The sequence below is a fragment of the Buteo buteo genome, chromosome 22, assembly GCF_964188355.1.
Source record: "Buteo buteo chromosome 22, bButBut1.hap1.1, whole genome shotgun sequence".
Taxonomy (NCBI): Eukaryota; Metazoa; Chordata; class Aves; order Accipitriformes; family Accipitridae; genus Buteo; species Buteo buteo.
Window position 1 is genome coordinate 6,485,964 of NC_134192.1, and position 14,910 is coordinate 6,500,873.

General features: G+C 42.1%; 1 protein-coding gene across 3 annotated transcripts in view; it reads right to left on the bottom strand.

Annotated features, from left to right (window-relative positions):
* SH2D1A (SH2 domain containing 1A) overlaps positions 1–14,910 on the bottom strand; it is a 54,885-nt gene that overhangs the window by 16,875 nt on the left and 23,100 nt on the right. For 2 of the 3 annotated variants that reach the window (XM_075053905.1, XM_075053902.1), the window contains exons 2-3: positions 13,009–13,094; positions 12,281–12,412 (exon numbers count right to left, since the gene is read on the bottom strand). The gene's annotated coding sequence lies outside the window, so the exon portion shown is untranslated. The remainder of the gene's footprint in view (positions 1–12,280; positions 12,413–13,008; positions 13,095–14,910) is intronic. The other variant, XM_075053904.1, reaches the window with a different exon arrangement.

Here is a 14,910-nt window from a genome sequence, read left to right on the forward strand (position 1 = left end):
ACAGGCACCAACCATGGTGGATGGCCCAGCGCCCACAGATGCCAGGCCCCGGCTGATTTACCTCATGAGTGGTTATTTTCATAGGCTTTGGTGGTGTTTAATGACTGCTCATGTCAGGGGTGCTCATTATTTGTGCTTGGAGGCAGGCAACGGCCTCGGCACAGGCGAGGAGGCCCCTCACATCCTTCCTGACGCCATCCGTGCTGCTGCCGTCTTTGTGTGGCGCGCGACCGCCAAAATTTTGGGCAGCCAAAATCCAGAGACATGTCTGAAAAAGCCATTTCTCTCACCTGCTGTGGTCACAGACATTTCCTCAGTACGCTTGTCGCTTGAAAGCTCCCATACGCACGTGCCTGCAAACGGGCCTGTTTGCAAACAAGCTGAAAACGTGCTTTTATATCCCCATAGATATTTCCACCCATGGCAAAAACAAGCACGTTTCCTGGTGCTGAGTGGCACCACACGGCAGTGACAAGGTGGCACTGCCCCTGCAAACATGGCCACTGGACAGGCCCCTTTGGGCCTGATATTATTAAAAAAAAAATAAATAAATTAAAAAAAAAATATATATATATATGTGCTGAGCTGTGTCCTCACACCTGGGTGTATGAGTAATAACTCACTAAAATATAACGATAAGTATGGGTCGTGCTTATGATTGATTCGTTTTAAATTGAGTTTGCTAGCAGGACAGGGCAGAATTAAATCATCTCACCCAGGTGTTCACAGAATGCTGTGTCCTGGTTGAAGTTAAGGATGGGTGAAAAAATAGCTCTCTAGATACACATGCTTCAGGAACAAAAATTAAATTAAAAACCACCAAAAATAAGGGCTGCTCTTTTTAAGTTTCAATCAATCAAAATGTATTCTCTCGATCATTTCACAGTGCATGTCTTTCAATTCTGACCTTTAATATAGTTCTTCCTCGAAAATACTTTTTTCAAACTAGCTTTAGCTTTTCCTATTGAGGGACAGGCATTTCTGACCAGTGAGCCGCAGGATAGCTCATGCTTGGGGCACTGCACCGAAGTCACCGATGGCAAAGCTGCAGCTTTCGGAGGCACCGTGAGCCTCTTGCCTGTAGGGAGACCCCAGCGAGTGGCTGCCTCCTTGCCTGGCACCCGAGGGTTTGAGAAAGCTGCGGAAAACCTCAGCTGAAGAGGGACTGAAAACTTCCACGACCATGTTTATGGCTTTTCTATTTTGTTACACAGGTGTTCATTACAGCATTTATGCGAACCTGGGGACTCAGCTATCCTGCTTGGTTTTTTAAACCAGTTGTTAAAGTATTTGCACAAAAAGGTAAAGCTGCTGCCTACTGCAAATGTGATTAATGTGGATGGTGACAAGGTGTAAGCAAAGCACTGTTCTCTTGTAAAGCTGCTGCCTACTTCTTCTCCTTTTCCAAACTGCCTGCACTTTTGAGGATTTCACCTAACTTTCCCATTTCTTAACCTATTCTCAATATTAATAGATGATTTCAGAAAAAGTATACATGTAGTTAGCTGGAGAGGAAAAACAACCAGAATAATCCAATTCTGCAGATCTCATTGTCCCACTCATTAGATTTCAACTAAAGCATAGGTAGAAAATCTTAAAACTTTTGACTACGAGATGCTCTCTTAATAAGGGAGTCACCACATTATGAGGCCAGCCTGCATACTCCCAACACTTTGCTGAAGAAGTATGCATTATTGTAAAAGAGTTGTCAACACCCAATTTTGCTTTTGTGGGTAAGGAACCCGTAAAACTCCAGCTACTGAATCCCAAAGCCTGGGCTTCCATACGAATCTTTTTATGGCCACATTGACTAGGGCATACGCAGCTTTTAAGAAGTAATGGAAATGCTGGATTTTGCAACACAGGACACTAAGCAAGCATTGAGGCACCAAGCAGGATAAACCAATCCAGAGGACATAGGTGCTTCCTGGGCTGAAAAGAGAGAAACCACAGCAGTGCTAGCACAGCTCTGCACCACACCACCGAGGCTGGAGAAATCTTCCCTTCTCCCAAACAAGCCATCTTCACTGCAGCTTTCTGCTGTTGGCACCCAGTCAGACTCACACCGACTGCTCCATTTTTATCCATTTAAACTTACGTATCTAAAGTGTCGTTTGCCATCCTATTTTGTACTGCTGCCTATGCGCAGTGGGGCTGAGAAGGCAAACTACAAAATGGAGCAGCAGGCTCAGGAGAGTAGGAGAAAAAGCAGAGAACCAAGCCTCAAAGGGGTGCTGCTCCTGTTTGGACTTAGTCCCCATTGCCTTCCCCTGAAAATGGTGATTTCTTTAAGAATCTGGAGCCTTGCCCTGTAGAATGCTGGACGTTTCTCTTGTTTTGTTTGGAGAGTATTCAGCATATTCTGGACACCACAGATTTGTGCCTTCCCTAAATCAGTCCAGCTAGCAGCCCCTGCAGTATACTATAAAAAAATTATCTAAAAAATACATGAAGGAAAGGAAGCACTTAAAAGTGCTCTGAAATATTTGGTCATGAAAAACAGGCTTAGAAAGATAGGCCTGCATAGACCTCTTGGGTCATCAAGTCTACTTCCCTGCTATCTTAGCCAAACACATCATATAATCCCTTTCAGAAACTCATTATACTCCATCTTAAAAGTAGCTTGGGGTTTTTTGTTGTTGCTGTTTCCACTGTTCTCATTGGAAAGCAATTGCAGAACATCACTGTTCTGTTGTTTGGAAACCTGCTTCCAATTTCCATCCTAAATTTATTCATGACCAATTTATACTCATTTGTTCTTGTGCCAATGTTGTCCTTTAGTTTAAATAGATGTTTTCTCTTTCTGGAGCTTATGCCCATGTGGTATTTATAGCGGCCTCCCTCAGCCTTCATTTTGCCAAACTCCTCTCCCGCTTAAGGCTCTCCCTTCCCGTGGTCACTCTAATCATCTTTTTCTGTAGCTTCCCGAAAGTGAAATGAATAATTTGCGAGTAGCATGCACTGTCCTGGCTGATTTCTGACATGTGCCTCATACACCATTACCTGCGTTTCATTACCCTGGTGACAATACCTTGCTTTGTATGTTCTGCCTTTCCCCTCCTTATTCTTTTCTTACCTATGAGCATGCAGGTATAGTAGAAACCTGGTTAACAAGACCCAGATGCATGAACTTGTGCTCAAATCCTTCTGAATTTCATCCAATTTATCCTATCCTGGTCCTCAAGGTCAGTCAGTTCTTCCTAAATGAGAGTTTTATTCGTCTCTGCAGTGACAGTACCTCCCTCCCTTATGCCACTGGTAAATTCCATTAGCACACACTTATTTTTTATGGGTTCATCATTAATAAAAAATGTTAAGTAATATCAGGCCCAAGACTGATGCTTGGGAAGCTCTACTACCTTCCCTCAGTACTGATCTTCTCCTACTACTACTCACTTTCTTATTCACTTTTCAATTTCTGTACTAATCTCCCATTTTACTAATAATTTCCCACATGGCACTGTACCAAATGCTGTACTTAAGTTTAGATAATTAGCTCTAAGCACTTCCTTTGTCTAGAAAAATCAATTATTATGATATTTCAGGCACCAGAACTTGTAGAAGTACCTGAGAAGTGGAGATAGGGGAGACAAAATGAAATTACCTTCAGTTTTTTGAACACCTGCAAAGATTTGGGCTGATTTTCATTTTCAGATGAGCTACTTCATTCATCCCTAGCGATGACATTTTCATACGTTGTTGAATTTTATAACAATTCTGAATATTACAACACTAATGCAAGACCATCATTAAAATTCTCAAATATTGTTATTTGACTGAAAATAAGAATGACCTTCAGGACCTTTATGAAATTAATGCTACTGCAGAACTGTTATAGGAAGCCCTTGTATAAGGGGCTATAAAGCAAGATTAAAAGTAAAATACCTGTATTGGTAGTTTTGCTGATACAGCAGTATTATTGTAAATGTCATCCCTGTACGAGTACTGAAAAAGCAGCTTCAAAATCAGCAGCTATGGCAATGTTTTTGAAAAAATAGTTAACTGGCAAAATGCCACATTAAAACGCAGCTAACTTTAAATATGATTTTCATTATTTCGTGTCACTTTCATTTTTAGTGTAATCTAACAAAATATTCAGAACAACTGTATCGAATAGTAACTGCAGGCAGAGACTTGCTATTCACATAAGAAATTAATGCTGAGATTCAGTAAAACGTTGCTTATTCTACAAAGTACCTGCAGAGTCACCATTATCATGTTTTCTTTTCAAGCTGAAAGGAAAGAGGTTGGAAAAAGCAGGCTACAATTAGCAAATGTGTAATTAGCTGTAAGGTGCTGAGCATCAACACAGAAGGAGGAATCCAAAGAAATTTTTTCTTAAAGTTCACAGATTAGCATATATTTCTACAGCCTCTGTGTTAGTCATGATATTCTATGTATGTTGCTTGGGAAAAAAAAGGAAACAAAATGGAAGATGGATATAATAAGCAAAGTTTGGATGCAGGTGCGGATTCCAGCTTTATACTCCAGGATACATACATCGTTCAGATGATATTGGCTTTGAGAATGGCCAACCTCTAACACTGGGCTGTCACAGAACTGCTTAAATGTTTGGGTAGTTGTGAAGGCCATTGCAGATCCAGGCTTTTGCCCTCTTCAAATGAAACATATAGCCCAGGGAAAATCTCCTTACCTCAGAATATTAAGTCCTCAAGTGGCACCTTAGCTACTGTGAGGATTTCTGTACAGTGCTAGAACTTGAAAAAAATAAACTTTCTCATCACCTGGAAATTGGGTGTTTGGTGCCATGGGTCAGAGTTGATTCTGGGGGAGGACTGAGAATAAGAAAGGTTGTGGACCTTTATGAATGAAACTCTTTATACTCATCAACATTTGTCTTCTGAGCACAGGTAAATACACACGTACCATAAATGACGACATTTCGCTGAACTTTAACAACATTATTTCCTCTGTGTGGTCTCACTGCTTACCTGTGCAGTTGTTTTGAATGCTTTGTGAGTGAGATAACACTAAAATTGAAAGCTACACAATATGGTGAAATTCATATTAAAAGTTATCTCTGTTTTAATGCGGTTTCTTTTACTGGTTAATATTTTGTACTTCTTTCTCCAGAAGCATTGCAACAGCTGGCTATTTTGCAGGTGCATGTGCATTACCAAGCAGAGATGCCATTTGCGATAATGTCAGCATAAGCAGAACTACTCATAGAAGCTTGCAACTTTTTATTTTCTGCTATGACTCTTTCAACAACTCTTTCCCGTAAAATCCGGCAATGCATGGGTAGTCATAAGCATTAGGCACCCAGCTGCTTTGGGGACAAGGACCTCCACATCTTTATGATTTAACTGAATCAACTTCAAAGTCAATAGGGCTAAATCATATAACAACACTCTCAGGGTGAAGTAAATGTCCATGCTGGAGCTCTTCCTGGGTATGTTCCTGTGCAAGCAAGTCTGGAGTTGAATGTAAGCTTTAGAAACTAGATTTCCACACGACACACACACAGTAGTTAAAATTGATTTGCTGACATCCCATCCGAGTTCCTAACGGATATTTATCTGAATTACAACAGCACCATGTAGTTAGGCACAAATAAGGGCCTTTGTTCTGGAGGGGAGGAAAGTTTATCAATTCTGAACCATATGCAACTGCATGTCTAATCTCTGCCTGCAATTATTTCAAATGCACATCCAGATGATAGCATTTATATTCATTCTGAGATTCATTGAGTTTGAGGCCAGAAGGGATCATTATACCATCTGGCCTGACCTCCTGGATATCACAGGCCATTACATTTCCCCAATTACCTCTATATTGAGCCCTGTAACATGTGTTTGACTAAAGCATAACTATTTTTGACTAAAGCTTATCTCCCAGAAAGGCATCTAGTTTTGATTCAAAGCCATCAAGAGGAGAGAATCCACTACTTTGTGGGTACTTTGTTCCAATGGCTAATCACACTCACTATTAAAAATGTAGGTCATGTTTCCAATTTGAATTTGTCTGGCTCCAGATTCCATCCGCTGGATCTCGTTATACTTTTCAGAGTTTAGTTAAAAAGCCCTTTGGTACCCATTATTTTTTCCCTGTGCAAGTGTTTATTCTCTGGAGTCAAGTCACCTCTCAAATATTTTGTTTTGTTTTTTCTAATAGGCTTCACTGAATGCTGAAAACTCACAGGGTAAGGTGTTTTCTCCGGTCCTTCCTGTCTGTTTATTTTTATTTTACCCGATATCTATTTCAGCAGTGCCCAGCCCCTTCTCATGGTGCCAGTGATGCACACAAGGAGCACAGGGGTCTCCTCTGCCGTGGAAGAGCATGCTGAACCGCTTTCCTTTTACCAACCTCTGGTGCGTAATGAAGTCTCTCCTTCCCGGTACACAACTGTAGGGTGAGGCAAACTACACCATGCTGAAGTTTCATAAATACAGAATTCAGTATGTACCATTTGATCCCAATGGGACCAGTTTATTGAATAATCCAGGTTCCTTTTATGACTGCACTCACCTCATCACCCTATGCTATCAATTTGTGGTGATGCACAAATTGCTTCACCTGAAACCAAACATTGCTCATGGCAAAATAAAAATGAGCTGTGTGCACTTTCCTGTTTCCAGCTTGAGTTTCTAATATTTTGAGATTCCAATCATAAGCCTACCTATAACAGCAAAAAGAGAAAATATACAGATTTTATTTATTTATTTATTTATTTATAGGTTTTCAGTGGTTTATTAACCAGGTTTAAACTAAATGTTAGAGTAAATAGTTCAGTACAGCCCTGCATGTATCCTCTCATTGCACTAAGGAGAGATTTCATAAATCATTCAAAATCTATTGTGGTGATGTTACATTGGTCTCAGTACAGAGAAATACACACACACCCCTCCACTCTGAGTATTTTGTATAGAGACCACACCAGCAGTGGACTTCACTGCATGCTTTTTTCACAAGCCAGGCTGTCACTAAAACAGACATGATCTCAATAAGGAAAAAAGAACATATTCTGGTTATACTAATTGTTCTTTGAAAGTTTTGCCTTAGTATTTTTGGGCACAGATTGCTTTTCCGGCCAACATCACAGACTTCAGCAAAAAGAAAAAATTATATTTCTGTCCTAAAAAAACCCAGAACTGAAGGTGTGTGTGTGTGTACATGCATGCGTGTGCACACACACACACACGGTGCTTATGAATTTTAAAATACCTGTGTGTATTAAATTAATTTTTTTTTCTGACAGATCCTGAAAAACACCCTCATTAAGTTTTATCTTTTCCCACTGATGAAAGACTGCAATAGAGTTACTTTCCTTCAGCCCAGGAAAGAAAACTTGCATTGGACTCAATGCCAGGCTGTACCATCAGATCATAAGCTACGCTGCTAGTAAGATGATTAGTAGTTTTAACCCCGTTCTGACTGAAATCAACAGCAGAGCTGTCCTGCTTGTAGCGAGACTGAGAGTAGGTGAAACTTCTCTCAGCAGACAACAGGAAGCCTGTGTTTTTGGAGAGCAGTAATCTTTAGGCAAGGACTACCCAGCATTCAACTTCTGATTATATCCTTCCCGTGCTGCACGGCACGGAGCACAGATTTGCAGAATCCTGCAGACCGGGCATCTCCAAGTAGCACAGTGAAAGTCTGTGGGTGGACTAAACCCACGTCCTTTTCATTCCACTATTGATTGCAGACTAAATCAAATACAGTGAGAGAAAAGAGCAAATGAAGTTGAGCTGGCCAAGACAACAACATTTACATGCCAAGAGAGGCTCTTACTCCTCACATTGCTGTCATGGCTCTTGTGCATTCAAGGCCATTCCCTAAGGCTGATGTGGGTTTTTCAAAGGTTAGAAGCTAAGCAGATGAAGTCTGGGTGATGCAGAGGATCTACATAACTCCAGGTCGCTGCTTTCAGTCTATACCAGATGGGTACTCTCACGCAAGTGCCTGTAGAGGACCATTTCCCATTTGGCTGACACGCTTCGGCAGCCCCGTTGGTTGGGAAGGCATGTCCCAAGTATGGCTGAACCCCCATGTCAAGGTCAAGGTGGGCCAGAAGGACAAGATGAGGAAAACTGCATATGGTGGCTTGCTACTCTATTTTAAGATAAATAAAAATGCCTCAGGCACCAAGACACAAAGTCTGTAAGGCTTAAAGGAAAGCCTTTGCCTCCCTTGATGGGTCTCTTGGGTCGTGGGTTACACTCAAGTTGCGGTGGCAATGGCCAGTGGGGAGCAGGAAAAAGCTTAAGGCCCCAACGATGTCATCCTCCCTAGTGTCAAAGGGGAAGTTTTACCTGGAGATGAAACTTGCTGCTTTACTTGGCATAATGTACCCATGAAAGGTTGCTAGCAGGTCTACATGAGGTGATTCTCAAGTCCCAGCCAGGGTAAAGAGCCCTGCGCGAGGCTGCTGCCCCTGTGGGACTGACTCCTAAAAACCAACTATAAAGTACTTCACACTTGAGTCTTGTTTTATTTTGTATGTAGTCATCATGGCTCCCATGGGGATGGTGTCTAAGCACCGTGATGATGTTTGGGGACAGCATCCTCATCCTGACCTCCTTGCCTGGGTGAGATCAGGCTCCCCCCTCCCTGGGACCTCATATCTGCAGGTACCAACAGTCCTCCTTCTGAGGGAACTGCCCTCTAAAATATAACTGAAAACCCTCACTTCTAGTGGTGCAAGGAAAATGCATATGAAAAAATGAGAGACTAGATTGGTCAGATACATTTTTTGCCCAGTGCTTATCACAAATCCCCTTACAGCAAAAATGTTAGCTGTATCTATCTGAACAATTTGCACTCAGGCTTTCCAACCTGTAGTTCAAAAAATGTAAACATTGGGCCATTAAGATTTAATTGCTTTTTATATTCTCCATGGAAGCTTTTACTATGAACTATTCATAAGCATGCTCAGGGCTGTCCAAAAAACACATTAGGGCTTTAGTTACAGCGGAATGTGCTCAGGAACATTTTCAGCACCAAGTTGCAGCACCCTGCCCTCCGGAGAGACCCCAGTCCGCTGGGCAGGAGCAACGCAGTGGCAACAGGACAGTCAGGGACCACACCGGTGCCGGTGCCCGGTGAGGAAACGGTGCCAGCCCTTTGCCACTTGGACCGTAGCAGACACATTATTCTTTTGCTGCTAAATGTAGGTGCTTGACTTCAATTTCCTGCTCTTGTTTGACAGCTAAACCTGGCAGAAATCTCCTGCCTGAATTTTTTGCCTACCTCAGAGAGCTCTTGATCAAATATGAGGGTTTTTTTCTCCCACCAAGACATTGTAGTGCAAATTTTAAAGCAAAATACAATTCTGTTTTTATTTTCATTTAATTAGTTTTTACATAAATATTTCATAAAATACTTGCCTTTTTGTGTTGTTGAAACTCCTTCTTTACTGTTCTTTCTGCAATATTTTCACCCATCAGTTCTAATAGACAGTAGAATAATCTTGGCAGATTTTAGGGCATCATAATGTTTTTTTCATAACTTTTCCAAAATATCCTCAGTTTTTACAAAAACTTCAGAGACGTAAACCTAACTTCTTTACTTTATGATAGCATGTATTTACTTTAACTGAAATGCAACTGAGAAATTACTAAGTGAAAAAAAGAAAGCAAATAAAAGTACAAGAAATGAAATCATTCTAGATAGCATGTTTCATTTAACAGAAAAAGTTTAACAGTCACCAAAAAAGAAACAAAACCCAACAAAACGTGTGCTTTTCCCTGGACTAAGCCTTGTCCAGATTACAAGCTAGTGGAAATGTTCCTCTTAACTTCCAGGCATTTGAGGTCAGATAATTTCATGGGGTATCGCATTTTTAGCCCACTACTTTGGTACCGGTCGTGCCCCCTTGAACGAGTCATGTCTTTCTTTTGTAAGAGCGTATAAATGCCCCCCATTTGACTAAGGTCAAAGTAGTAACAATATAATCATAGGCATGAAACCCCTTCCGATTCACTGTCTGTAACACACTCATCAGCCTTAATCTTCAAGAAGAAATGACCGATGCTTAAAGAAAGTCCCCATGTCCCTAATTAGTCACAAGAAGGTGAAAGTAACTTTTATGGAGATAAGATTATGTGCTTTCTTTACATGTATTTAAATGTCATTCTTCGCTTTCAATGGCAAAGGTATGTAGGGACAAAGTATTTATAGTACCACCATAAAAAAAAAGTATCATAATCCATTTGTTCTACACAGTTGGTGCTCTATTAATGCAGTATATTCACTGCTGCCTTGATCGGGGGAAATCTAATAACATGAAACTAGATCACTAATTTTTGACCTCCTACTTCTCAGTTGCCTTCAAGGGGTAAAGAGCTGTTTTACTGAAGCCTTTTTAAATTACATTCACTGAAAATTATACAGTAAAACTCATTCAGAAGATCATTTCTTTATAGAGCAAATGTGAAAATACCTAAGCCTAGAGCAGCATTGGGAACAACGTAATGAGCCTTTAGTACTGCAATCCAGATCACCTGCTAGTAGATATCACCACTTCTCCAGAAAATAGCACCCACTAGCATATAACGTGCATCCACCTTTTTACGGCCCAGAGGTAAGATTTGTTTCCTTCCCTTCAGCTCATTTTCCCTGTTAGTACAAACTCTGCTTTTCCTCTGTCTCCCTTCCCCTCACTGAACATTACCTCCCACACCTTCACTGCACTGTCCTCAGCTTCAAAGAAACAGAAACCTCTAGACAGCTCTAAGAAATAAAGTCAGTCCTCCAGTAATAGCTCCTGCTCTAGCTGAGATGGTGGCATTACTGTATTTTCTCACTGTATTTAGCTTCCCTGGCACTTCCCCCGCAACAGGCAACGTGTCCCCTTCCACCGTGATATACTGCGGTCGGGCTGAGCAGGCACAGATGCAGGAGAGGGTGAGCAGAGCTGAGGCACCGTTGTTTTCTCTAGTCCTACCTATTTATCAAAGTACTTTTATGGTCCCTGTCCAAGCTCTGTCTAAGCACTACAGGCAATTAAAGGCTGGCTCTGCAGGAGAAGGATTTAATTTTGCAAGAGAACAAGTAGAACGTCAATACCTCTCGTGGATTAAAACAACGAACCAAGCCAATGCTGGACACATGTCCCTCACCTTCCTGAGTAGGTTTTGTCCGGTTAGACAAAACAAAGATCAAAATTGCATCCATGGAAGAAGTTTGCTGTATCACCGCAAACTGCAGAAGGAACGCACTTTGGGTAAAACAGTTCTGAGAAATATGTGTTTGTGAAATAGTTTAAGATCCCTCCATGTAAGATGCAACGCATAGTCTTGTATACACATTTCTAAACAACTTGTATCTCATATACAGATCTCACACAGCACTCATTTCCAGCATGCATTTGTATATGTAAGCCTATGGTATTTTCAGCTTGCAACAGGTACTCCAGAGTCACAAGCTCAGCCTGATTTTACAGCCTGATCTGTAATGATCACCCAGCAAACCATGTCATTTTATAGGACGACCAAGAAATTATTTTCTCTATCAAACAACTTTATAATCTTGCTTAAACCATTCTTTTGGTTCATTTCTTCATCTTCCCCTCAAATAGTCTTTTGGTCCTTTTTTTTTTGTGGGGGTCTTTTATAAAGATGAAATTAAACACAATGCTGTGGCTCAAATACGTAAGACTCATTTGCTCTGGCTGCTGAGAGATATTAATCTACAACATCCTCTTGATTGCCTGGGTAGGATATGTGAGAAGAAAGGACCTGAGGTTCCAGATCAACTACCAAAAATTGAATAGTGGTCCAATTATTATCCAAAACTTGGAAAGGTCAACAGCCCCACCTTAAACGTGGGTTTTTTTTTTCTTGAAGCAGTGGTTCAGGACATAATTTGCTGACTATCATAACCATAATGTTATTCAAATTGAGTTCCTTCTGAATGTAATTTACTGCCAAAGTTTATTGAGCTTATTTTAACACCATAGTGGGAGATTAAAAATTAAATTATCATTTTAACTATTTTTATAAAGGTTACATTAGTACATTTCAGTTCTTTATTGCTTTACTGAATGTCAAGGTGCAGAGCACTCAGTGAAGCCTGACAGTGACTAAGAGATATAAAGGTCATGTCATGTACATTTGCTTCAAAAGTTCAACCTTTGTTTTACCTAGAAAATTATTCACAAATTACTACCTACAACAAAAATTAATAAAAGAAGAGGTCGTCCCCACCCAGAGCACCAGAGACACTACAGGAAATTCCGACATGGAGAAACCCACCGGTCCTCAGGGCCGTCTTCCCATTTTAATTTCAGTGGTGTTTTAAATTCACATGCAAAGCTCACCTCTGCCTACACGGAGCGATACGATCACACAGCAAGGCACTTCGCTGCTGCTGGCTGAGCCTGTTCAAGTTGCAGCTGGAGCGTGAGGAGTTTGTCGGCGGTCCCTTTGATCTCCAGAGCCCTGGAATCCTTCTGAGGGCCAGAGCAATAATAAATATTAATATGCAAATTAACTATTAACAATAATAAAATACATGACGGATGATAACATAATAGCTGAAAACAGTAATAAATCCACACTGAAGAACACGTCTGCCCTAGTCTTGCCCTGAGCACCCACACACGTCTTTTCTTTGTCATAAGTGTATCTTAAGATAATAATTTAAAAACGAATTTAAAATACGCATCATCTGTTGAAAATATTTTTTGTCCACTTCAAAAGAGCAAATTTGTCATAGCAGGGTTTCAATTGAATTAAGAAATGAAGTATTTGGTTAACAGGGCACTTGACTTTTATTACAGATTAGTATATCACTGTTATTGCAGGTTGAATCATCTCAGGGTTTTTTTCAGGAGCAGGTCTGAAGTCATTAGTACTTGGGGATGTTTTAAAATTCAGGATGTGAGTAGAAGCAGGGCAGGGAGCTCGTTTCTGACAGGACAGGGAAAGAAGTGTTATGGGGCAAATCCACAACAAGCTTGGGTTCCCCCACACCAGTGGCAGCACTGGGGCTGCTGGGTTTCACTCGTGAGGCTCTGCTATGAGCTCTGCAAGCCAAGCTGCTCACCATTGCATCAAGACGCACCACAGGGTCTGTCGTGGGGCTTCAGCCGAAGGAAGAGGTCATCTGTGACGGCTGTAGAAACAAGCCTTCTGCCGAGAGAAAGATCATAGTCAACGTGGGCAGGGAAACACCATCCTCCTCCTTTTCTCCACTGTTTCTGCCCTCCCTCCCTGTCGAGTCCTGTGCCTTTGAGCCCCCCAACCCACCACGGGTGACTGCGGCATCAGGGCTGTCCTGCAGCTCTGACCCCTTTGGCACCCACCCGCACAAGGCACAAGGGTGTTTGCGTGCAGGCAGCCCTCCTGCGAGCCCCGAGAGCAGAAGGACCATCGCTGCCAGCCAGCTGCCCTCTGCGAGGGGCACCGAGAGTCCCGGGGGGACACCACGCGCCTGCAGCACCTTGAACAACCAGAGCAATAACCTGCAAATGGAGTCCAGCAACGTGCCATCTGGGCAAAGAGAGATTCCCAAACCCTGTCTTTGAAAAACAAAAAGGCTTTAGTGATAGTGTTCGTGCCATTGGAGCTGTAGAGGGGTGAGACACGCTGGGGCTTCTGGTAGGGCGGGCTTTTTGGTCGCTTCTCCCCTTGCACCATCACCACCGGTATAACGGGGAGCAGAAACCAGAAACCAAGGGAATTCTGCACAACTGGCTGAGAACACAATTCAGCAAGGCGTAAAAACCTACCCAACTACAGGGCCAGGCAGCGTTTCGGCTGTGCACTGCGGTTGCCTGTCCATTCCCCATTGTGTGCTCTGAGTGGTCCCCAGGAGGCAGCTCCCACACCTTGCTTTTTTTACATGGTGTGGTTTACATTAGTTTATTTTTAATTTGGTTGTTATGAGGTTTGACGCAAGTGTAAAGATGATCAACCGAAAAAACAAAGTGTTGCATGTCCACACGACGGGGGGTGCAGAGCTTAGACCCTGTGAAAACCAGGGTGCCGCAACCTTTTAGCACGTTCTGCAGAAGACAACACGGGGCCATCTCTGAATGCACCAAGCCTTGCTTTCAGCTAAACCAAAACTGAGTTGCTCTTGTCATTTGAAACAGGGTTTTTCTTCAGTGGGGAGGGAGTATATTGTTCTATATTTCTTATGATGCCTTTTTTGGGGCTGTTTTCTTTCTGTATCTGGCTTATCTTCTTATTTTTCCTGCCTAGTCTTCTACGTAAGCTTTCTAGGGCCCTGGACATCGTACATTATCAGATACAATGGCCTGCTACTCTTGAATGTGCTTAAACTTGAGAAGTTTATTCTCAGTTTGACATCCCAAGTAAAACAAGATAATTTTTAGATCAAGAAGTCTTTCTTTTTGAATTTTAAATATATGAGAGTCCTATCAGTGAAACACACAGGCCTTGTAGATATGCACGAGCCAAAAGGCTAAAATTCAGCAGGTGCTTTTTCTCCTGTACAATTTGTTCTCCATTACAGCAATGCAAAACACTGGAAATAAAACTGAAGAAGAAAAATCAGAGTCTTGTTAGCAAGGGGGATATAACCTAATACCAGCCACTATTATACTTCCGTATGCTGCTTAATGAATCAATGCTGGCAAGAAAAAAGATTGCTGGAGCCTAAGGCACTTAATAACAGCATGTAATATAACATGCATTTCCCTTTACGTGTCACTCTAAAAAGTTGGTGTGTACAATTTCTAGTTCTAATGTAATGAGAGCGGGTGGTGATGCTGTCAAGATGAGAAATTTTGGCAGCACGGCGTGAAGCTGCACACAGGCAGCCAGTTTGTTAGGCAGCTGGGCAAGCTGTCCTGGCGCAGCACCGCGGGCAGGATGGGCACCCCGAGGCTGCGTGCCCGCCGGCGAGGGCAGGGATGTCCTCCCCACCGTGGGCACCGCCGGAGACCCGCCACCACCACCAGCTGAAGAGATGTCAGACGGG